The sequence below is a fragment of the Phyllobates terribilis genome, unplaced genomic scaffold, assembly GCF_046119375.1.
Source record: "Phyllobates terribilis strain yellow unplaced genomic scaffold, ASM4611937v1 Scaffold_40__1_contigs__length_11209783, whole genome shotgun sequence".
NCBI lineage: Eukaryota > Metazoa > Chordata > Amphibia > Anura > Dendrobatidae > Phyllobates > Phyllobates terribilis.
Window position 1 is genome coordinate 1,516,014 of NW_027362800.1, and position 22,949 is coordinate 1,538,962.

Here is a 22,949-nt window from a genome sequence, read left to right on the forward strand (position 1 = left end):
TAAATGGGATTTCTTGCCTTATAAATGGGGTTGGGACCATCAGTTGTGTTGTGCAGAATTTAGGTGGATACACAGCTGATAGTCCTACTGAATAGACTGTTAGAATTTGTATTATGGCAAGAAAAAAGCAGCTAAGTAAAGAAAAACGAGTGGCCATCATTACTTTAAGAAATGAAGGTCAGTCAGTCCGAAAAATTGCGCAAACTTTGAAAGTGTCCCCAAGTGCAGTTGCAAAAACCATCAAGCGCTACAAAGAAACTGGCTCACATGAGGACCGCCCCAGGAAAGGAAGACCAAGAGTCACCTCTGCTTCTGAGGCTAAGTTTATCCGAGTCACCAGCCTCAGAAATCGCAGGTTAACAGCAGCTCAGATTAGAGACCAGGTCAATGCCACACAGAGTTCTATAGCAAACACATCTCTGCGACAACTGTTAATAGGAGACTTTGTGCAGCAGGCCTTCATGGTAAAATAGCTGCTAGGAAACCACTGCTAAGGACAGGCAACAAGCAGAAGAGACTTGTTTGGGCTAAAGAACACAAGGAATGGACATTAGACCAGTGGAAATCTGTGCTTTGGTCTGATGAGTCCAAATTTGAGATCTTGGGTTCCAACCACCGTGTCTTTGTGTGATGCAGAAAAGGTGAACGGATGGACTCTACATGCCTGGTTCCCACCGTGAAGCATGGAGGAGGAGGTGTGATGGTGTGAGGGTGCTTTGCTGGTGACACTGTTGGGGATTTATTCAAAATTGAAGGCATACTGAACCAGCATGTCTACCACAGCATCTTGCAACGGCATGCTATTCCATCCGGTTTGCGTTTAGTTGGACCATCATTTATTTTTCAACCGGACAATGACCCCAAACACACCTCCAGGCTGTGTAAGGGCTATTTGACCAAGAAGGAGAGTGATGGGATGCCATGCCAGATGACCTGGCCTCCACAGTCACCAGACCTGAACCCAATCGAGATGGTTTGGGGTGAGCTGGACGCAGAGTGAAGGCAAAAGGGCCAACAAGTGCTAAGCATCTCTGGGAACTCCTTCAAGATTGTTGGAAGACCATTTCCAGTGACTACCTCTTGAAGCTCATCAAGAGAATGCCAAGAGTGTGCAAAGCAGTCATCAAAGCAAAAGGTGGCTACTTTGAAGAACCTAGAATATAAGACATATTTTCAGTTATTTCACACTTTTTTGTTAAGTATATAATTCCACATGTGTTAATTCATAGTTTTGATGCCTTCAGTGTGAATGTTCAATTTTCAAAGTCAAGAAAATACAGAAAAATCTACAAATGAGGTGTGTCCAAACTTTTGGTCTGTATTGTATATACCCCCCCAACATTTGGACTATAAGACGCACCCCCTTTTATGCCCATAGCAGCCAGAGATGCAGATGTGTTATGTGCAGCATGAGACGGGGCATTATCATGCATGAAAATGATCTTGCTGCGGAATGCACGGTTCTTCTTCTTGAACCATGGAAGGAAGTGCTGTTTAAGAAACTCAACATACATTGTGGAGTTCATCTTTACCCCTTCAGGGATCCTAAAAGGGCCGACAATCTCTCTCCCCATGATTCCAGCCCAAAACATTACTCCACCTCCTCCTTGTTAGCGCCGTAGCCGTGTTTGCATGGGGTGTCCATCAACCAGCCATCCTCCACTCCATCCATCTGGACCATCGAGATCATTTCATGCATGATAATGCCCCGTCTCATGCTGCACATAACACATCTGCGTCTCTGGCTGCTATGGGCATAAAAGGGGACAAACTTATAGTGTGGCAGCCATGCTCCCCTGACCTCAACCCCATTGAGAACCTCTGGAGCATCATCAAAAGGAGTGTCTATGATGGCGGGAGACAGTTCACATCTAAGCAACAGCTCTGGGAGGGTATTCTGTCCTCATGCAAAACAATTAAAGCAGAAACCATCCAAAACCTGACAAATTCAATGGACGAGAGAGTTCAGAAGCTCATTTCGAACAAGGGGTCCTATGTGCAAATGTAACATCACCTAGAATAAAGTTTTGAGTTGAAAACTGTTTGATTTCAGTTTGTAATAACCTGCTGATGCTTATAATTTCAAAAATGACCATTTTTTTGTTCTTTATTAAAATGAAAAGGTTGAAAACTCTGCTGTGCATAATAATTTGGAACATGCATTTTGAGTGCAGTTTGAGTGTTTTATTTTTTAAAAATATACTGTTATCATAGGCAGTTTGTACAAAAACCTTTCAATTGTACTCTAATAGTTATTTGACTGGAAAATTACAATGACTGCAATTCATATAGGTAATTTGGGAAAATCTGAGAAAATATTATTTGCATAATAATTTGGAACACAGTGTAAACTTGATTATGATGTAATGTATAATAAAATTCTATGCAATTTATCATATATTGACCTTTTTGAATTGGTATTCCCTGTATGTAGCATGGAGTGCACACTCATCTCCTTCGCCCTGTAACATAATTTTATTCCTTTCCACCCTTTTCTTTCCCCTCCACATAATTTTTTATAACACGTATAACATGTTTTGTGTTTTTAATCGATTTAATAAAGAGATACATATTTTACAATATACTCTTGTTGCCTAATTTATAGATATAATTTTCTAGGTTTATATGATCATATTAGCCCTAATCTATTGCTCACTGTTGTTTCCAGGGACTTATAGGGACTTTGAGGGATAGACGACTTGTGAGTGGGGGCGCCATTGTCGTACTATATTTAGGGTGCCAACCCCTGCAGTCAGGAATGATCATCATAGGGGACAATAGGAGCAGACTAATTCTGCACATTCATTATTTTTCACTTTGATCTTCAGATTATTTCTTTGTATGGATAATTTTAATTATCTTTAATAAAGGTTGCATGTTAAGGGTTTTTTATGCAAATTATATGGTTATACCCTTTGTTTGATATGCTGTTAGTTGGTTAAAAAAATGTAAAAAAATAAAAAGTTCAAATCACCCCTCTTTGCCCCATTGAAAGTAAAGATATTAAAAAAAAATACACATATGTGGTATCGTTTTTTTAGTCCCTGCAGTTCCACAAAAATTAGACCACAGACAAAATAAAGTATAAATGTTGAGTGCCCAAGAACAATTGTGCCAAAGAGAAATAACACGTTACAACGATATATAGATGGAATATATTTATGAATTAAAATAAATAATAATGAAAGTCAAAAAATGGGCAAAGGGTACCCAAACAAAGGTGGCACTTGGGGTAAGTATATGCATAATTGTTATTCCATTGATAGGGCAGTAGAATGAATATGCTCATTAGTGGTAAAATACCACAACTATATAATCAAACATAGGGTATGTACATAAGTAGGAATATGGGAAGTATATATCGTTTAAATAGCAGCAAAAAGTACTTTATGTACAACCCTAAAAATTTGGGGGGCCAAACTTCAGAATTTTTTCACCACTAAAATAATTAAAAACTGGACATGTTGGGTATTGCCGTAATCGTATTGATGAGGAGAATAATATTGCAAGGTCATTTTTACTACAATATGTAAACACAATTCCCAAAAAACAATGTCATATTGCATTTTTTTTCCACAATTTCACTGCACTTGGAATTGTTTCCCTTTTTCCAGTACACTAGTGGTGAAATGAATGGTGTCATTCAAAAGTAAAACTCGTCCCGCAAAAGAATAAGCCCTCATATGTCTATGTGGACAAAACAATTGTTATGGCTCTGGGAAGAAGGGGGTGAAAAAACAGAAACACAAAAGCGGAAATTAGCAGTGGCGTGAAGGGGTTAAGTCTGCACCAAATCTGCAAGTCACAAATAAGCAACGTGTGAATGAGACTTCAGGATTCTCATTCACTTTGCTGACATCTGGAAATCCTTCAGGTTTTGTGACAAATCTGCACTGAAAAAAAAAAAGCAGCATAAAGCATCGTGTGCACACAGCCTTACAGTAGGAGTGTCTATTTACCCATAACAACCAATCAGAAATCAGCTTTCATTTTACCAAAGCAGGTTGAGAAATGAAAGCTGAGCTCTGGTTGGTTGCTATGGACAACAAAGACAATGTAATGAACAGTTTTGATAAATAATGATGCTCTGAGACTCCACATTATACATCAGGGGACAGCAGCTCCATGTCACCGATCTATCACTGCTGTCAGGAGATGGGATCAAGAACAATTGATAAGAATCTAGCAATATGGGTGATGTGCTCCGCATTACAGGAACCATATAGGAGAAGAGCTCAATATGGCGGATAACGCAGACATGGCACATCTGCTACAGCAGGTACACAAGGCAGACACAAGGATTTCTAATTGTACGGCGTACGGTGCTGAGAAGCAACTGCAATACTCATGAAATAAACCTAAAAAGAGACGGACAATCCTTTACACGTATCACTAGGATTATTATTATTCTTTATTATTATGGCGCCATTTATTCCCTGTCGCTTTACATGTGAGAAGGTGTATACATAGTAAAGACAAGTACAATAATCATGAACAATACAAGTTAGCGACTGGTCCAGGAGGAGAGAGGACCCTACCCGCGAGGGCCACAGTCTACAAAGGGATGGGTGAGGATACAGTAGGTGAGGGTAGAGCCTGTCATGCAGCGATGTGGTGGAGCGGTGGTTACTGCAGGGTGTAGGCTTGTCGGAAGAGGTCGGTCTTCATGTTCCTTCTGAAGGTTTCCACAGTAGGCGAGAGTCTGATGTGATGAGGTAGAGCTTTCCAGAGTAGGGGGGATGCACTGGAGACATCTTGTATGCGATTGTGGGAAGAGGCAATAAGAGGGGAGTAGAGCAGGAGATTGCAACATTCTAACATTTGCACAAATTTGGCAACTTTTTGGGACCGTTTTCTGCAGAAAGTCATTTAAGGGGTTGTCCACTACATGTCAACCCCTTCTGGAATGCTACAGTGCCCCAAATAAAGTAAAAACACTTCATATTTACCTCAGTGCCAACATGGTTGGAATGGCGCTATTCCAGGAGGTATGTGTTTTTTATTTTATTTGAGGCACTGCAGCACTTAAAGGTACTATGTCACCAAGGTTTTGAAACCTAATCTGAGATATATATAGAGATATAGATATATAATATACAGAGATAAATGTTTCACTCATTGGGATGCTTGCTGTAGTTTTGATAAAATCACAGTTTTATCAGCAGGAGATTATCACTACTGCTGCCAGGTAGTTATCTATATTCATGAGCTCTGTATAACCCCACCCCCACCACTGATTGGGAGTTTTCTGACTATGCACAGGGTACACACACAGAAAGCTGCCAATCAGTGTTGTTAGCTGGGTTATACAGAGCTCAGCATTCAGAGAACTGGTAAATTTGTAGCAGAGAAAACTGTGATTTTGTCAAAATTATACCATGCAATCCAATGAATAGTACATGCTTGGTAGAAGGGTCTCTGCCCCTATATCATGCTGCTCTCACATAGGGTACCATAAAACTGCTGCCAGATTCCCTTTGAAAAGGTGTCAGCATTTTCCATGTCTTGTGGTAAATTTCGGCAGAACTGAACCTGGACATTACACAATGATAAGAACATTTCACCATGATATTGGAACAGATAACTCTGACCACTTTGTATTGGTAAACTGCCTATAACAACTATAATCATCTGCTCAAATATAAAACTGTTTTTTGTAATTTTTTATTATAAAGGTAGATTTGGAATCATTTTGGTGACTTTATCCCTGGATTACATGTGGAGGTATAAAACATGCACAATAACGTTCCCTATAATTACTAGTTACATTTCTCTTTTTACCTGAGCCTCCCACGTCTTTTTTCTTCTGGCTATTGGCCTGGATTGATGGTGTCTTTCCTTCCTCTGAACAGTCCAGGCTGATTCTTCTGTTCTTCGGTAATTTTCTCTGGACAATGATGTCTTCATCTGCTTGCGCCATCTCTGGGGTGGGAGACATCTTCCGTCCTGAGTCTGGTTTCTTCCTCTTTTTTCCCTTCCTTTGGGGCTTTTTGATAGAAGGCTTCTCATCAGCCGATGAGCCCAAATGTCTTCTGTTCTTCAATCCTTCACTCTGGGCAATGACGTCCTCATCCACTCGCTCCATCTCTGGGGTGGGAGACATCTTTCGTCCCGAGTCTTTTATTTTACCCTTTCTTCCTCTCCATTTGGATTTTTTGATTGAAGACTCCTCATCAGCCGATGAGTCCAAGTGTCTTCTTTTTCTCTCTCTCTTCTTCCCTACAATCTCCTCTTTTTCCATATCATCGATTTGCTCACAGTCCGCAGACAACTTCTTCACTATCACCAGTCAACTCCAACTGTCACTTTCCTCAACTGTCAACTGAGTGCACAGGCACCTGGATGGAACTGGTCATGTGATCAGTAACTGACCAATAAGATTCCAAGGTATATGCTACAGTATAAGTATGGGACTCTATCAGTTTGATATAAGGGTTGTAATAAAATTAAATCTGTTTTTGTTCTACTGTTTTTAGTTAGTTGAAACTTTATCTTTTCCATTTCCATCACTTCAGTATTATCTCACAGATAATTTTAGGATTTTAGGGCCCATTTTAACAATATGCTGTATTATTTATCCACATCAATGAACTACATACCTGACCATTGTACTTATTGAGAAACAGTTGAGATCTCTATATTATTTGTATCGAGTGGCTACAAACAAAGCAAACAAGATGAATTTCTCATCCACTGCTGTACTCAGCATAAGCAGCGGCTGAAATGACAAATGTTTGTTTTGATTGCTGTCTATGCAGAGCGCAGAAGTCTATGACAAACTCATTTTGACTTCAGTGCTATGTATAAGCAGTGACCAAGATGACAGAAAATGAGCAATACATTATTGAAGGTAGCTCTACTCATGTGCAGTGCATATAAGCAGTGTTCATTCATTCTCTACTCATTTTCTGTTGTCCCAGTCTCTGTCTACGTAGAGGGAACCACTTGAGATGAGTTTGCCATAGGCTGTTGTGCTCTGCTTAGGCAGAGACTTATATGAGAAAGCTCACTTCATTATACTAAGCTTTGTAATTTCCATCTTTGCTTATGTAGACCAGCAGCCACTGGCAAACTCATCTCCCCTTCTGCGTTCTGCATAAATAGCGTTGGGTGGGCATTCGCTTTGCTACTCAACACGGTCTTCATTTATTACATAGAGCTGCTTTTAGAGTTTTACATTTTTACTAACCCGAACTAGTGTTACAAGCAGGTCAAGAGACTGGTTTAGGATTAAGCTAATGGTTAGGGCTAGGAATAGGGCTCAGGTAATAACATTGTTCTATAAAAAATGTATTAAGAAAATAGAAAGCATACAAATAAAATAATGTATTGCGTTTTATATTTTTAAAATTCGAGAGATGACTTCAGCAAAAAACAGAAAAAAAATTAAGAAATGAAATTGCAAAGTATAATTACATCAGTATTTTCCTTAAATTACAATACACGTGCAATACTGGGCTTTTGGAAAGGACTCACGGAGTGCTATTGGTTCACGGGTTAGGGGGCATATACTTGTCTTGTCCTGGGTGCTCGCAACCCATGCTGTGACAGTGTGCTATCAGCAGAGTGCACAGCAACCAGCAAGTTTTTTAATGTACTTTTTTTTTCTGCATTTTTTCATCTGTAGCCTAAAAGACAACAGGTAAATATTAAATGCACTACAAACATCAGGCTTTTTTATTGTGTGATAGCTCACTGTAGGTGTGTTTTTGAACAAGCCCTAATGAGTATGAGTATGCATATGATGATATGGTGAGTATGTGTTATTGTTTTTTTCATGTATATGGTATATTTGTATGTATATTGGGGGCTATTTGGGACTCACACATGGAGGCTATATGGGGTTCACACTGTATATATGGAGGCTATGTAGGGCTCAATCTGTATAGATGGAGGCTATGTGGGGCTCACACTGTATATATGAAGGTTATGTGGGGCTCATACTGTATATAGGAGCCCATGTGGAGGCTCATACTGTATATAGGGGGCTATGTTGGGGCTCAATCTGTATATACAGAGGCTATGTGGGGCTCATGCTATATATAGGAAGCTATGTGGGGGCACATACTAGATTAGGAGGCTATGTGAGGGCTCATACTGAATGTAGGAGGTTATGTGGGGGTTCATAGTGTATGTAGGAGGCTATGTGGGGGCTTATACTGTGTATAGGAGGCTATGTGAAGGCTCATCTTGTATATAAGAGGCTCCTTGGTGCTCACACTATATACAGGGAGGCTATGTGGGGGCTCCTGCTGTATATACAGAGGCTATGTGGTGCTCATGCGGTATATAGGAGGCTATGGGGGGCTTATGCTGTATATATGAGGCTATTTGGGGCTCATACTGTAAATAGGAGGCTATATATATGGGACACACTGTATATGCAGGCTATATGGGGCTCACACTGTATATATGGAGGCTGTGTGGGGGTTCGTACTGTATATGGTAGGTTATGTGGGGACTCATACTGAATGTGGGAGGCTATTTGGGGACTCAGACTGAATGTAGGAGGCTATGTGGGGGCTTATACTGTGTATAGGAGGCTATGTGAAGGCTCATCTTGTATATAAGAGGCTCCTTGGGGCTCACACTATATACAGGGAGGCTATGTGGGGGCTCCTGCTGTATATACAGAGGCTATGTGGTGCTCATGTGGTATATAGGAGGCTATTTGGGGCTCATACTGTAAATAGGAGGCTATATATATGGGACACACTGTATATGCAGGCTATGTGGGGCTCACACTGTATATATGGAGGCTGTGTGGGGGTTTGTACTGTATATGGGAGGTTATGTGGGGGCTCATACTGAATGTCGGAGGCTATTTGGGGGCTCAGACTGAATGTAGGAGGCTATGTGGGGGTTCATACTTTATATAGGAGGCAATATGGGGGCTCATACTGTATATAGGAGGCTATGTGAGGGCTCATATTGTTTATAGAGAGGCTATGTGGGGCTCATACTATATATAGGGGGCTATGCTGGAGCTCATATTGTATATAGGAGATAACCGGGGCTCATACTATATAGGGTGGTCCAAAAGTAGGTGCACAGAAAGTGTAATAAGGTTATGAAGGGGGAGGTTTATCAAACATGGTGTAAAGTGAAACTGGCTCAGTTGCCCTTAGCAACCAATCAGATTCCACTTTTCATTCCTCACAGACAAAGTTTATAGTTGAAAACCAAAAAGTGTCAGTGATTTGAAAAATTACATAAGAGATGCATTTCAAGAAATTAATACCCAAAGAGACTTGTGCAAAAAAAGTTTGTCGAAGCGTAAGAGGCAGACTTCAAAGCTATGCAAATTGTAATGGAAAACAGTTTGAGCACCTGCGTTGATAAAATTTAAGGGGCTTTGCATTATTGTTCAGAATAAAATTTAATTGTCAATGTTATGCGTGTGTTAGTAAATATAATTTTATATATAAATCAAAATAAATGTTATTATTTTCTGTCCACCTACTTTTGGACCACCCTGTATATAGGGAGCTGTGTGTGAGCTTTTACGGTATTGAGGTGTGCAGTAGCCCTCTTTTCCTTCTGCTCCAATATGACCACAGGTAATATTTATCCATTGTGATTAGTGATGAGCGAACGCGCTCGCCACTACTCGGTACTCGCCGGAGCACCATGGTGCTCGACAAGCTCGGCGAGTATTTCCGGGTTGCTCGGGCGGGAACTCGGGTCCCCTCCCTGCATGTTTGGCGCTCTTTAGAGAGCCAATGAACATGCAGGGATTGCTTGCCATGCACTGTAATGCCGTAGCCATGTTGGTTGTGGGCATTACAGTGATTGGCTGGCCGCACAGCGTCATCAGGTCTATATCAGACCTGGCGCCGCCATGCTCGTCACAGTCACTCCGGATCAGACTGCTTCTTTGTCAGGGAGAGATTTGATTGTGTATTATGTAGTGTAGGGAGAAAAACCGTACATTACACATATCCAACTTAACAAACAGTCCTTCTGAGGACTAATCCATCTGCAGAGATATATCAGGCAGGCAGGGTGTATAGGCAGGCGGTGTATATAGCAGACTGCAGTGCATATAGCACAAGAGGCTCCATTCCAGTTATGTTGGCTGCTGCTGTTAAATATTTCTGGAAATAGGCCCAGGTCTCAGGGGCCAGGAATAATTTTTTTTGCATCTTAATCCTCATTATTTGCTTAAAAAGCAATCCAGAGAACACGGTTTTTCTGCACCATTTGCTTGTTGGCACTGCAGAATACAGCCAGGTCCTTTCCATATTACAGCGCTAAAAATCCATCTACTTAAAACTGTGTTTTCTCCGTCACACGGCTCACATATACGTTTTCAGAAAATACTGCCATTTCTGTCCTCCATTAAAAAAAAATTTCAGTGTGTCAGGACAGTTATTGACACTGGTTTGCTGTTCAAAACAGTTACCTACAGGCCAGGTATTTAAAACTGTGTTCTCTCGCTCTTGCTCTGGCCTGCCCTTGCCTTGGCTCTGGCCTACTCTCGCGCTGGCTCTGGCCTGCCCTCGCCTTGGCTCCGGCCTACTCTCTCTCTGGCTCTGTCCTGCCCTCGTCCTGGCGCCGGTCTGCTCTCCCTCTGGTCTGCCCTTGCCATGGCTCCGGCCTGCTCTCACCCTGGCTCCGGCTTGCTCTCTCTCTGGCTCTGGCTTGCCCTCGCCCTGGCTCCGGCCTGCTCTCGCTATGGCTCTGGCCTGCTCTAGCTCTGTCTCTGGCCTGCCCTGGCCTTGGCTCTGGCCTGCCCTCGCCAAGGCTCCGGCCTGCTCTCGCTCTGGCCTGCCCTTGCCTTGGCTCCGGCCTGCTCTTGCTATAGCTCTGGCCTGCTCTCGCTCTGGAACTGACCTGCTCTCGTTCTGGCTCTGGCCTGCCCTCACCTTGGCTCCGGCCTGCTCTTGCTCTGGCTCTGGCCTGCCGTCGCCTTGGCTCCGGACTGCTCTCGCTCTGGCACTGGCCTGCTCTCGTTCTGGCTCTGGCCTGCCCTCACCTTGGCTCCGGCCTGCTCTCATTCTGGCTCTGGCCTGCTCTCGCTCTGGCCTGCCCTGGCTCTGCTCAAGCCTGCCCTCGTCTTGGCTCCGGCCTGCTCTCGCCTTGGCACCGGTCTGCCCTCGCCCTGGCTCCTGCCTGCTCTTGCTCTAGCCTGCTCTCGCTCTGGTTCTTGCCTGCCCTTGCCTCGGCTCCGGCCTGCTCTCGCTCTGGCCTGCCCTTTCCTTGGCTCCGGACTTCTCTCGCTCTGGCTCGCGCCTGACCTAGCCTTGGCTCTGGCCTACTCTCGCTCTAGGTCGGGCCTGCTCTGGATGTGGCTCTGGCATGCTCTCGCTCTGGCTCTGGCCTGCCCTTTCCTTGGCTCCGGCCTGCTCTCGCTCGGACTCTGGTCTGACCTTGCCTTGGCTCCGGCCTGCAATCGCCCTGGCTCCGGCCTGCTCTAGCTCTGGCTTCGGCCTGACCTCGCCCTGCCCTTGCTCTGGCCTGCCCTGGCCTTGGCTCCGGCCAGCTCCTGCTCTGGCTTCAGCCAGCCCTCGCCTTGGCTCCGACCTGCTCTCGCCCTGGCTCCGGCCTGCCCTCGCCTGGCTCTGGCCTGCTCTCGACCTGGCTCCAGCATGCCCTCGCCCTGGCTCCGGCCTGCCTTCGCCCTGGCTTCTGCTTGCTATCGCTCTGGCTAAAACCTACCCTCGCCCTGGCTCCGGCCTGCTCTCACTCTCGATCCGGCCTGCCCTCGCCTTGGCTCCGGCCTGCTCTCGCTCTGACCTGCCCTCGCCCTGTCTCCGGCCTGCTCTCGCTCTGGCCTGCCCTCGCCCTGGCTCCGGCATTCTCTCGCTCTGGTTTCGGCCTGCTGTCGCCTTGGATCCGGCCTGCTCGCGCTCTGGCTCCGGCCAGCCATCGCCTTGGCTCCGGCCTGCTCTTGCTCTGGCCTGCCTTTGCCTTGGCTCTGGCCTGCTCTCACTCTGGCTCTGGCCTGCCTTCACCTTGGCTCCGACCTGCTCTCGCTTTGGCTCTGGCCTGCTCTTGCTCTGGCCAGCCCTTGCCTTGGCTCCAGCCTGCTCTCGCCCTAGCCAGCTGTTGCTCAGGCCTACCCTGGTTCTGCCTCTGTCCTGCCCTTGCCTTGGCTACGGCCTGCTCTCGCCTTGGCTCCGGCCTGCTCTCGCTCTAGCTCCGTACTGCCCTCGCCCTGGCTCCGCTATGCCACAGCTCGGGCTCCGGCTTGCCCTCGCTTTAGCTCCGTCCTGCTCTCGCCCTGGCTCCGAACTGCTCTCGCTCTGGCCTGCCCTCTCTCTGGCTCTGGCCTGCACTCGCCCTGGCTCCGGCCTGCTCTCGCTCTGGCCTGCCCTCGCCCTGGCTCCGGCATTCTCTCGCTCTGGTTTCGGCCTGCTGTCACCTTGGATCCGGCCTGCTCGAGCTCTGGCTCCGGCCAGCCCTCGCCTTGGCTCCGGCCTGCTCTCGCTCTGGCCTGCCTTTGCCTTGGCTCCGGCCTGCTCTCACTCTGGCTCTGGCCTGCCTTCACCTTGGCTCCGACCTGCTCTCGCTTTGGCTCTGGCCTGCTCTCGCTCTGGCCAGCCCTTGCCTTGGCTCCAGCCTGCTCTCGCCCTAGCCAGCTGTTGCTCTGGCCTACCCTGGTTCTGCCTCTGGCCTGCCCTTGCCTTGGCTACGGCCTGCTCTCGCCTTGGCTCCGGCCTGCTCTCGCTCTAGCTCCGTACTGCCCTCGCCCTGGCTCCGCTATGCCACAGCTCGGGCTCCGGCTTGCCCTCGCTTTAGCTCCGTCCTGCTCTCGCCCTGGCTCCGAACTGCTCTCGCTCTGGCTCTGGCCTGCCCTCTCTCTGGCTCTGGCCTGCCCTCTCTCTGGCTCTGGCCTGCACTCGCCCTGGCTCCGGCCTGCACTCGCCCTGGCTCCGGCCTCGCCCTGGCTCCGGCCTGCTCTCTCCCTGGTTCCGGCCTCCCCTTACCTTGGCTCCTGCTTGCTCTCGCTCTGGCATGCCCTAGCTTCGGCTCTAAACTACGCTCGCTCTGGCTCTGGCCAGCCCTCGCCTGGCTCCGGCCTGCTCTTGTTCTGGCTCTGGCATGCCCTCGCCTTGGCTCCGTCCTCCTCTCGCTCTGACCCTGGCCTGCCCTCGCCCTGACTCCGGCCTGCTCTGGCTCTGTCCTGCCCTCGCCTTGGCTCCGGACTGCTCTGGCTCTGTCCTGCCCTCGCCTTGGCTCCGGCCTGCTCTCGCCCAGGCTCCGGCCTGCCCTCGCTCTGGCCTGCCCTCGCTTTGGCTCTAGCCTACTCTCGCTCTGGCCTGCCCTCGTCCTGGCTCCGGCCTGCTCACGGTCTGGCATGCCCTCGCCTTTGCTCCGGCCTCCTCTCGCTCTCCCTCTGGCCCACCCTCGCCCTGGCTCCGGCCTGCTCTGGCTCTGTCCTGCCCTCGCCTTGGCTCCGGCCTGCTCTCGCCCAGGCCTCGGCCTGCCCTCGTCCTGGCTCCGGCCTGTTCTCGCTCTGGCCTGCCCTCGCTTAGGCTCCGGCTTGCTCTCGCCTTGGCTCCGGCCTGCTCTCGCAGTAGCTCCGGACTGCCCTCGCCCTGGCTCCGACCAGCTCTCGCTCTTGCCTGCCCTCGCCTTGGCTACGGCCTGCTCTCGCTCTGGCTCTGGCCTGCCCTGGCTCTGCTTCAGGCCTGCCCTCGCCTTGGCTCCGGCCTGCTCTCGCCTTGGCTCCGGCCTGCTCTCGCTGTAGCTCCGGACTGCCCTTGCCCTGGCTCCGGCCTGCCATCACTCTGGCTCTGGCCTGCCCTCGCCCTGGCTCCGGCCTGCTCTGGATCTGCCTCTGGCCTGCCCTCGCCTTGGCTCCGGCTGTTATGATCTGCTACAGGGACTAAGGAAAGACAGGAGAACTGTCCCTACAATAGAACTAAACTAGATCCCTACGATGTAACGGGGAACCTGATCCTGCGATCAGACCCGCTAAAGTCATCCAAATACACAACCACATTTTTGCCGATTAAAGGTCTAAGGATGTCATTAATAAGATTCTGAAAAAATGCTGGAGCATTGATAAGACCAAAAGGCATAACCAGATTCTCAAAATGACCCACAGGAGTGTTAAAAGCAGTCTTCAATTCATCACCCTCCTTCATGCGCAACAAATTGTATGCCCCCCGGAGATCAATTTTAGAGAACCACTTGGCCCCCACTAACTGGTTAAATAAATCAGGATTCAATGGCAGTGGGTAAGGATTGCGTACAGTAATTTTATTAATCTCACGAAAGTCCAGACAAGGACGTAAACCGCCATCTTTTTTTTTTACAAAAAAAAATCCAACAGCCACAGGAGACTTGGAAGGCCTAATGTGACCGGCGGCCAAGCTTGTCTGTATGTATTCCTCCAAAGTCTTTCTCTCAGGAATAGTAAGATTAAATAAACGACTTTTAGGAAGAGTCGCTCCAGGGACAAATTCAATGGTACAATCATAGTCTCTATGGGGAGGCAAAATTTGTGACTCCTCCTCAGAAAAAACTCTCCAAAAATCCTAAATAGGTACAGGCAATTCCCCTTTATCCACAGCAGCAATACGTCCGTTACAACACTTGTCATAACACTTAGGGCTCCAGGACTTAATTTCATTGGTAGACCAATCCAGTACAGGATTGTGCAATTTTAACCAGGGTAACCCCAATATTACTGGAGAAGGCAAATTATCCAATACCACCAAATCCAAATTTTCTTGGTGAATACCATTAATAGTGAGGGGAAATTCACAGACCTTATGAGTAACACTCTTCAAGGGAGAGCCATCAACAGAAACCACAGCAATAGGGGATGACAAAGTTTTAGGTTCTAATCTAAGTTTTTCCAAGAATCCCCCATCAATCACATTCAGAGTAGAACCACAATCCACAAATACCTGAAATTCAATTAATTCATCCTGAGCAGCAGTAGTGGCAGATAGGAATACTCCCTTAGAATTTAAACAGGCAATACGGGCATAACTGACCATTTTTTTTTCTTTCTTCAAACGAAGCACACAGTTCTTAATAAAATGACCAGAATTTCCGCAATAGAAGCACAAGCCTTCAGAAAGCCTGCGATCTTTTTCCTGAGAGCAGGGTGGCATCGCCCCAATCTCCATCGGCTCTCCATTGTCAGCACAGACCCACTCAAGACTCGGAGCTGACATAGCAGAGGATTTGCTCTCATTAACCCTTGCACGCAGTCTCCTGTCCACCCGTATAGCTAATTGCATAGCCTCCTGCAAGTTTCCAGGTGTGGGATAAGCAATCAGTAAATCCTTAACCCTTTCATCTAGCCCTGCAAGAAACAAGCTTTTCAAAGCTGAATCGTTCCACCCCACCTGGGCAGACCACCGACGGAAGTGAGAACAATATTTTTCCACATTACCTGATCCCTGCCTCAAACGTCTCAATTCAGACTCAGCAGATGAGACACGATCAGGATCATCATACAACAAACCCAAAGCAGAAAAAAAACTATCCACTGATCTAAAGCACGGATCACTAGGTTGGAGAGAGAAGGCCCATCCCTGAGGATCTTTGCGCAAAAGTGACATTATGAACCCTATGCGCTGTGATTCATCACCAGAGGATCCGGGTCTCAAACAAAATACAATAAACAAGCATTTTTAAAAGAAAAAAAATCTTGTTGTTCGCCAAAAAATAAATCAGGCAGACGTACCTTTGGTTCCACAAAATGTGCTCCAGAACAGCTACTCACGTGTTGTTGGAGCTTGGCCACCTCCAGAGAGAGTCCCTGCAAGCGTTGAGCCAAATCTTGAACCGAGACCATGATGGAAAACTGGAGGTCTTTCCTTAGAGAAAATTTTTTTTTTTTTTTTCTTTTAGGGCTGGACTTACTGTTATGATCTGCTACAGGGACTAAGGAAAGACAGGAGAACTGTCCCTACAATAGAACTAAACTAGATCCCTACGATGTAACGGGGAACCTGATCCTGCGATCAGACCCGTTAAAGTCCTCGGCTAGTCTGAACGAAGACCTATAGATGTGAGGGAGGGATCCCTACAAGAACTAGGGACTGGGATAAGTTGGACACCTCCTAGCAGAAATAGTAGCAGTCAAAGACAAACACACAACAAAAAGCATAGAGGTCAGAAGACCTAGCAAAACTAACAGAGAACGGCAACAGAGCACCAAGCTAGCTCAAGAGTAGTAAATACAATGAAGTCCAGCAAGACCAGGAGGGCGGAGCCAGATTAAATAGGCAAAAATGGTCATGTGACCAGCAGACTAAAAAAAACCTAACAGGAGAGTTCTAACACCGGCCTGCTCTTGCCCTGGCTCCGGCCTGCTCTCGCTCTGGCCTGCCCTCGCCCTGGCTCCGGCCTGCTCTCACCCTGGCTCCGGCCTGCTCTCGCTCTGACTCTGGCATGCCCTTGCCCTGGCTCTGGCCAGCTCTGGATCTGGCTCTGGCCTGCCCTCGCCTTGGCTCCGGCCTGCTCTCGCCTTGGCTCCGGCCTGCTCTCGCTCTAGCTTCGGCCTGCCCTCGCTGTGGCTCCGGCCTGCCCTTGCTCTGGCTCCGACCTGTGTGCAACAATATACTGAAAGGTCAATTATATTGTGCAGCTTATCTCACCACCTGTAGTTATTTAGGTGAAAGCTCCAAAATGCTTGCCTAATATGTCTGTTTATCCAAAAGGAAGTATAGAGGGAGAGCTAGATAGATAGCATTGCATTACATTACATTACATGGCAATGCAATGCACAGTTGCTGAAGTTGAACCAAAATGAGCTTGTCATCTGGCTTCTGCAACTTTTAACATGAAAAATCCAATGAGGAGAAGAAAAGCAAAGCCAAAGAGTCCATCCCAAAATCCGACAAACAAGCAAAATGAACAAAAAGCATTGAATTCAATTCTTTCTGATTTTAGAAACTGCATTAAAGAAGGGGTGCACCGGTCCTGGAGATACTGCAATACCAGGTCAATGCGTGGAGTGGACAGAGCAAGCTCTTTTTCCATCTCCCTGTTCTAAAAATCCATTTAATATATGGTCCCCAGATAGGGGACGTATCAGATATTAAACTGATAAGAACAGATACTACACTTGATCTTAGCCAAAAGGCCGAGAAGCGATAACCAGAATTGGTTTCCGACTACGGTGCCACCCAAGGATTCTGAAAAGTCCATTTGTGGAGATGGCCACCTGGACTCCCGTTAAGAAGACATGCTGTCAACCTCTAGATCCCTCACATGCCTGCACTTTTCGGCTTGCTGCTGCTGCAATCCACGCGTTTTAGATCTGCATAACTCCACCTTTTAGCACAGTACCCTCAACCCCCGGCTGTTCCCACCCGCCTCAACACCGTTGGAAGGGAGGAGAACCAATTAAGGCGGGGGGGGGGTGGAACGAGCAGCTGTCTACCCTTAGCAGGAGGGTTGCTGATTAATTACCTCTCCTGCTGCTGCTGCTGCTGGCTGTCCAGCAGCAGACTGAAGGTGGCTGCTGCTGTGTGCAGGTATATAAAGGCTCAGAGCCTATTATGACACGCGCAGCCAGCGTTCCATTGCCACATTCCGTCTACTGCAGGCGGGATACCTGGATGGCTGAATGTCACTGAGAAGCTCACAGAGACCGCCATAAGCAACAGTTTAAAAGAATGCCACAGACTAATCAACCAAACTTTTTGGGTTGGTTTCTCTTTTATAGTCTGCAGGCATTAAATGAAAGAAGTCAGTGTTCCAGCAGAGGGAGACAACGTTTCAGAAAAGGCATTGTAGCAAACCAAAAAAGAAATTTTAAGCGCAGCAGAGTAACCAGCTCACATACCTGTTAGCTCAGGTGAGTTTAAAAGGCTGCTGTTGATAACAAGGGCATTTGCTAAATAGATGGTGTGTGTGCAACAATATACTGAAAGGTCAATTATATTGTGCAGCTTATCTCACCACCTGTAGTTATTTAGGTGAAAGCTCCAAAATGCTTGCCTAATATGTCTGTTTATCCAAAAGGAAGTATAGAGGGAGAGCTAGATAGATAGCATTGCATTACATTACATTACATGGCAATGCAATGCACAGTTGCTGAAGTTGAACCAAAATGAGCTTGTCATCTGGCTTCTGCAACTTTTAACATGAAAAATCCAATGAGGAGAAGAAAAGCAAAGCCAAAGAGTCCATCCCAAAATCCGACAAACAAGCAAAATGAACAAAAAGCATTGAATTCAATTCTTTCTGATTTTAGAAACTGCATTAAAGAAGGGGTGCACCGGTCCTGGAGATACTGCAATACCAGGTCAATGCGTGGAGTGGACAGAGCAAGCTCTTTTTCCATCTCCCTGTTCTAAAAATCCATTTAATATATGGTCCCCAGATAGGGGACGTATCAGATATTAAACTGATAAGAACAGATACTACACTTGATCTTAGCCAAAAGGCCGAGAAGCGATAACCAGAATTGGTTTCCGACTACGGTGCCACCCAAGGATTCTGAAAAGTCCATTTGTGGAGATGGCCACCTGGACTCCCGTTAAGAAGACATGCTGTCAACCTCTAGATCCCTCACATGCCTGCACTTTTCGGCTTGCTGCTGCTGCAATCCACGCGTTTTAGATCTGCATAACTCCACCTCTTTTAGCACAGTACCCTCAACCCCCGGCTGTTCCCACCCGCCTCAACACCGTTGGAAGGGAGGAGAACCAATTAAGGCGGGGGGGGGGGGGGTGGAACGAGCAGCTGTCTACCCTTAGCAGGAGGGTTGCTGATTAATTACCTCTCCTGCTGCTGCTGCTGCTGGCTGTCCAGCAGCAGACTGAAGGTGGCTGCTGCTGTGCGCAGGTATATAAAGGCTCAGAGCCTATTATGACACGCGCAGCCAGCGTTCCATTGCCACATTCCGTCTACTGCAGGCGGGATACCTGGATGGCTGAATGTCACTGAGAAGCTCACAGAGACCGCCATAAGCAACAGTTTAAAAGAATGCCACAGACTAATCAACCAAACTTTTTGGGTTGGTTTCTCTTTTATAGTCTGCAGGCATTAAATGAAAGAAGTCAGTGTTCCAGCAGAGGGAGACAACGTTTCAGAAAAGGCATTGTAGCAAACCAAAAAAGAAATTTTAAGCGCAGCAGAGTAACCAGCTCACATACCTGTTAGCTCAGGTGAGTTTAAAAGGCTGCTGTTGATAACAAGGGCATTTGCTAAATAGATGGTGTGTGTGCAACAATATACTGAAAGGTCAATTATATTGTGCAGCTTATCTCACCACCTGTAGTTATTTAGGTGAAAGCTCCAAAATGCTTGCCTAATATGTCTGTTTATCCAAAAGGAAGTATAGAGGGAGAGCTAGATAGATAGCATTGCATTACATTACATTACATGGCAATGCAATGCACAGTTGCTGAAGTTGAACCAAAATGAGCTTGTCATCTGGCTTCTGCAACTTTTAACATGAAAAATCCAATGAGGAGAAGAAAAGCAAAGCCAAAGAGTCCATCCCAAAATCCGACAAACAAGCAAAATGAACAAAAAGCATTGAATTCAATTCTTTCTGATTTTAGAAACTGCATTAAAGAAGGGGTGCACCGGTCCTGGAGATACTGCAATACCAGGTCAATGCGTGGAGTGGACAGAGCAAGCTCTTTTTCCATCTCCCTGTTCTAAAAATCCATTTAATATATGGTCCCCAGATAGGGGACGTATCAGATATTAAACTGATAAGAACAGATACTACACTTGATCTTAGCCAAAAGGCCGAGAAGCGATAACCAGAATTGGTTTCCGACTACGGTGCCACCCAAGGATTCTGAAAAGTCCATTTGTGGAGATGGCCACCTGGACTCCCGTTAAGAAGACATGCTGTCAACCTCTAGATCCCTCACATGCCTGCACTTTTCGGCTTGCTGCTGCTGCAATCCACGCGTTTTAGATCTGCATAACTCCACCTCTTTTAGCACAGTACCCTCAACCCCCGGCTGTTCCCACCCGCCTCAACACCGTTGGAAGGGAGGAGAACCAATTAAGGCGGGGGGGGGGGGTGGAACGAGCAGCTGTCTACCCTTAGCAGGAGGGTTGCTGATTAATTACCTCTCCTGCTGCTGCTGCTGCTGGCTGTCCAGCAGCAGACTGAAGGTGGCTGCTGCTGTGCGCAGGTATATAAAGGCTCAGAGCCTATTATGACACGCGCAGCCAGCGTTCCATTGCCACATTCCGTCTACTGCAGGCGGGATACCTGGATGGCTGAATGTCACTGAGAAGCTCACAGAGACCGCCATAAGCAACAGTTTAAAAGAATGCCACAGACTAATCAACAAAACTTTTTGGGTTGGTTTCTCTTTTATAGTCTGCAGGCATTAAATGAAAGAAGTCAGTGTTCCAGCAGAGGGAGACAACGTTTCAGAAAAGGCATTGTAGCAAACCAAAAAAGAAATTTTAAGCGCAGCAGAGTAACCAGCTCACATACCTGTTAGCTCAGGTGAGTTTAAAAGGCTGCTGTTGATAACAAGGGCATTTGCTAAATAGATGGTGTGTGTGCAACAATATACTGAAAGGTCAATTATATTGTGCAGCTTATCTCACCACCTGTAGTTATTTAGGTGAAAGCTCCAAAATGCTTGCCTAATATGTCTGTTTATCCAAAAGGAAGTATAGAGGGAGAGCTAGATAGATAGCATTGCATTACATTACATTACATGGCAATGCAATGCACAGTTGCTGAAGTTGAACCAAAATGAGCTTGTCATCTGGCTTCTGCAACTTTTAACATGAAAAATCCAATGAGGAGAAGAAAAGCAAAGCCAAAGAGTCCATCCCAAAATCCGACAAACAAGCAAAATGAACAAAAAGCATTGAATTCAATTCTTTCTGATTTTAGAAACTGCATTAAAGAAGGGGTGCACCGGTCCTGGAGATACTGCAATACCAGGTCAATGCGTGGAGTGGACAGAGCAAGCTCTTTTTCCATCTCCCTGTTCTAAAAATCCATTTAATATATGGTCCCCAGATAGGGGACGTATCAGATATTAAACTGATAAGAACAGATACTACACTTGATCTTAGCCAAAAGGCCGAGAAGCGATAACCAGAATTGGTTTCCGACTACGGTGCCACCCAAGGATTCTGAAAAGTCCATTTGTGGAGATGGCCACCTGGACTCCCGTTAAGAAGACATGCTGTCAACCTCTAGATCCCTCACATGCCTGCACTTTTCGGCTTGCTGCTGCTGCAATCCACGCGTTTTAGATCTGCATAACTCCACCTCTTTTAGCACAGTACCCTCAACCCCCGGCTGTTCCCACCCGCCTCAACACCGTTGGAAGGGAGGAGAACCAATTAAGGCGGGGGGGGGTGGAACGAGCAGCTGTCTACCCTTAGCAGGAGGGTTGCTGATTAATTACCTCTCCTGCTGCTGCTGCTGCTGGCTGTCCAGCAGCAGACTGAAGGTGGCTGCTGCTGTGCGCAGGTATATAAAGGCTCAGAGCCTATTATGACACGCGCAGCCAGCGTTCCATTGCCACATTCCGTTTACTGCAGGCGGGATACCTGGATGGCTGAATGTCACTGAGAAGCTCACAGAGACCGCCATAAGCAACAGTTTAAAAGAATGCCACAGACTAATCAACCAAACTTTTTGGGTTGGTTTCTCTTTTATAGTCTGCAGGCATTAAATGAAAGAAGTCAGTGTTCCAGCAGAGGGAGACAACGTTTCAGAAAAGGCATTGTAGCAAACCAAAAAAGAAATTTTAAGCGCAGCAGAGTAACCAGCTCACATACCTGTTAGCTCAGGTGAGTTTAAAAGGCTGCTGTTGATAACAAGGGCATTTGCTAAATAGATGGTGTGTGTGCAACAATATACTGAAAGGTCAATTATATTGTGCAGCTTATCTCACCACCTGTAGTTATTTAGGTGAAAGCTCCAAAATGCTTGCCTAATATGTCTGTTTATCCAAAAGGAAGTATAGAGGGAGAGCTAGATAGATAGCATTGCATTACATTACATTACATGGCAATGCAATGCACAGTTGCTGAAGTTGAACCAAAATGAGCTTGTCATCTGGCTTCTGCAACTTTTAACATGAAAAATCCAATGAGGAGAAGAAAAGCAAAGCCAAAGAGTCCATCCCAAAATCCGACAAACAAGCAAAATGAACAAAAAGCATTGAATTCAATTCTTTCTGATTTTAGAAACTGCATTAAAGAAGGGGTGCACCGGTCCTGGAGATACTGCAATACCAGGTCAATGCGTGGAGTGGACAGAGCAAGCTCTTTTTCCATCTCCCTGTTCTAAAAATCCATTTAATATATGGTCCCCAGATAGGGGACGTATCAGATATTAAACTGATAAGAACAGATACTACACTTGATCTTAGCCAAAAGGCCGAGAAGCGATAACCAGAATTGGTTTCCGACTACGGTGCCACCCAAGGATTCTGAAAAGTCCATTTGTGGAGATGGCCACCTGGACTCCCGTTAAGAAGACATGCTGTCAACCTCTAGATCCCTCACATGCCTGCACTTTTCGGCTTGCTGCTGCTGCAATCCACGCGTTTTAGATCTGCATAACTCCACCTCTTTTAGCACAGTACCCTCAACCCCCGGCTGTTCCCACCCGCCTCAACACCGTTGGAAGGGAGGAGAACCAATTAAGGCGGGGGGGGGGTGGAACGAGCAGCTGTCTACCCTTAGCAGGAGGGTTGCTGATTAATTACCTCTCCTGCTGCTGCTGCTGCTGGCTGTCCAGCAGCAGACTGAAGGTGGCTGCTGCTGTGCGCAGGTATATAAAGGCTCAGAGCCTATTATGACACGCGCAGCCAGCGTTCCATTGCCACATTCCGTCTACTGCAGGCGGGATACCTGGATGGCTGAATGTCACTGAGAAGCTCACAGAGACCGCCATAAGCAACAGTTTACAAGAATGCCACAGACTAATCAACCAAACTTTTTGGGTTGGTTTCTCTTTTATAGTCTGCAGGCATTAAATGAAAGAAGTCAGTGTTCCAGCAGAGGGAGACAACGTTTCAGAA

General features: G+C 46.7%; 5 non-coding genes across 5 annotated transcripts; all 5 read right to left on the reverse strand.

Annotated features, from left to right (window-relative positions):
• Positions 1–16,877: 16,877 nt before the first annotated feature.
• LOC141187437 (U2 spliceosomal RNA) lies at positions 16,878–17,068 on the reverse strand. The gene has a single exon (XR_012261623.1). It is a non-coding gene; the product is annotated as a U2 spliceosomal RNA (small nuclear RNA).
• A 1,118-nt stretch (positions 17,069–18,186) lies between these two features.
• LOC141187449 (U2 spliceosomal RNA) lies at positions 18,187–18,377 on the reverse strand. Its single transcript, XR_012261634.1, has one exon. It is a non-coding gene; the product is annotated as a U2 spliceosomal RNA (small nuclear RNA).
• Positions 18,378–19,501: 1,124 nt separating this feature from the next.
• LOC141187461 (U2 spliceosomal RNA) lies at positions 19,502–19,692 on the reverse strand. The gene has a single exon (XR_012261645.1). It is a non-coding gene; the product is annotated as a U2 spliceosomal RNA (small nuclear RNA).
• A 1,122-nt stretch (positions 19,693–20,814) lies between these two features.
• LOC141187474 (U2 spliceosomal RNA) lies at positions 20,815–21,005 on the reverse strand. The gene has a single exon (XR_012261656.1). It is a non-coding gene; the product is annotated as a U2 spliceosomal RNA (small nuclear RNA).
• Positions 21,006–22,124: 1,119 nt separating this feature from the next.
• On the reverse strand, positions 22,125–22,315 carry LOC141187486 (U2 spliceosomal RNA). Its single transcript, XR_012261667.1, has one exon. It is a non-coding gene; the product is annotated as a U2 spliceosomal RNA (small nuclear RNA).
• Positions 22,316–22,949: the final 634 nt, after the last annotated feature.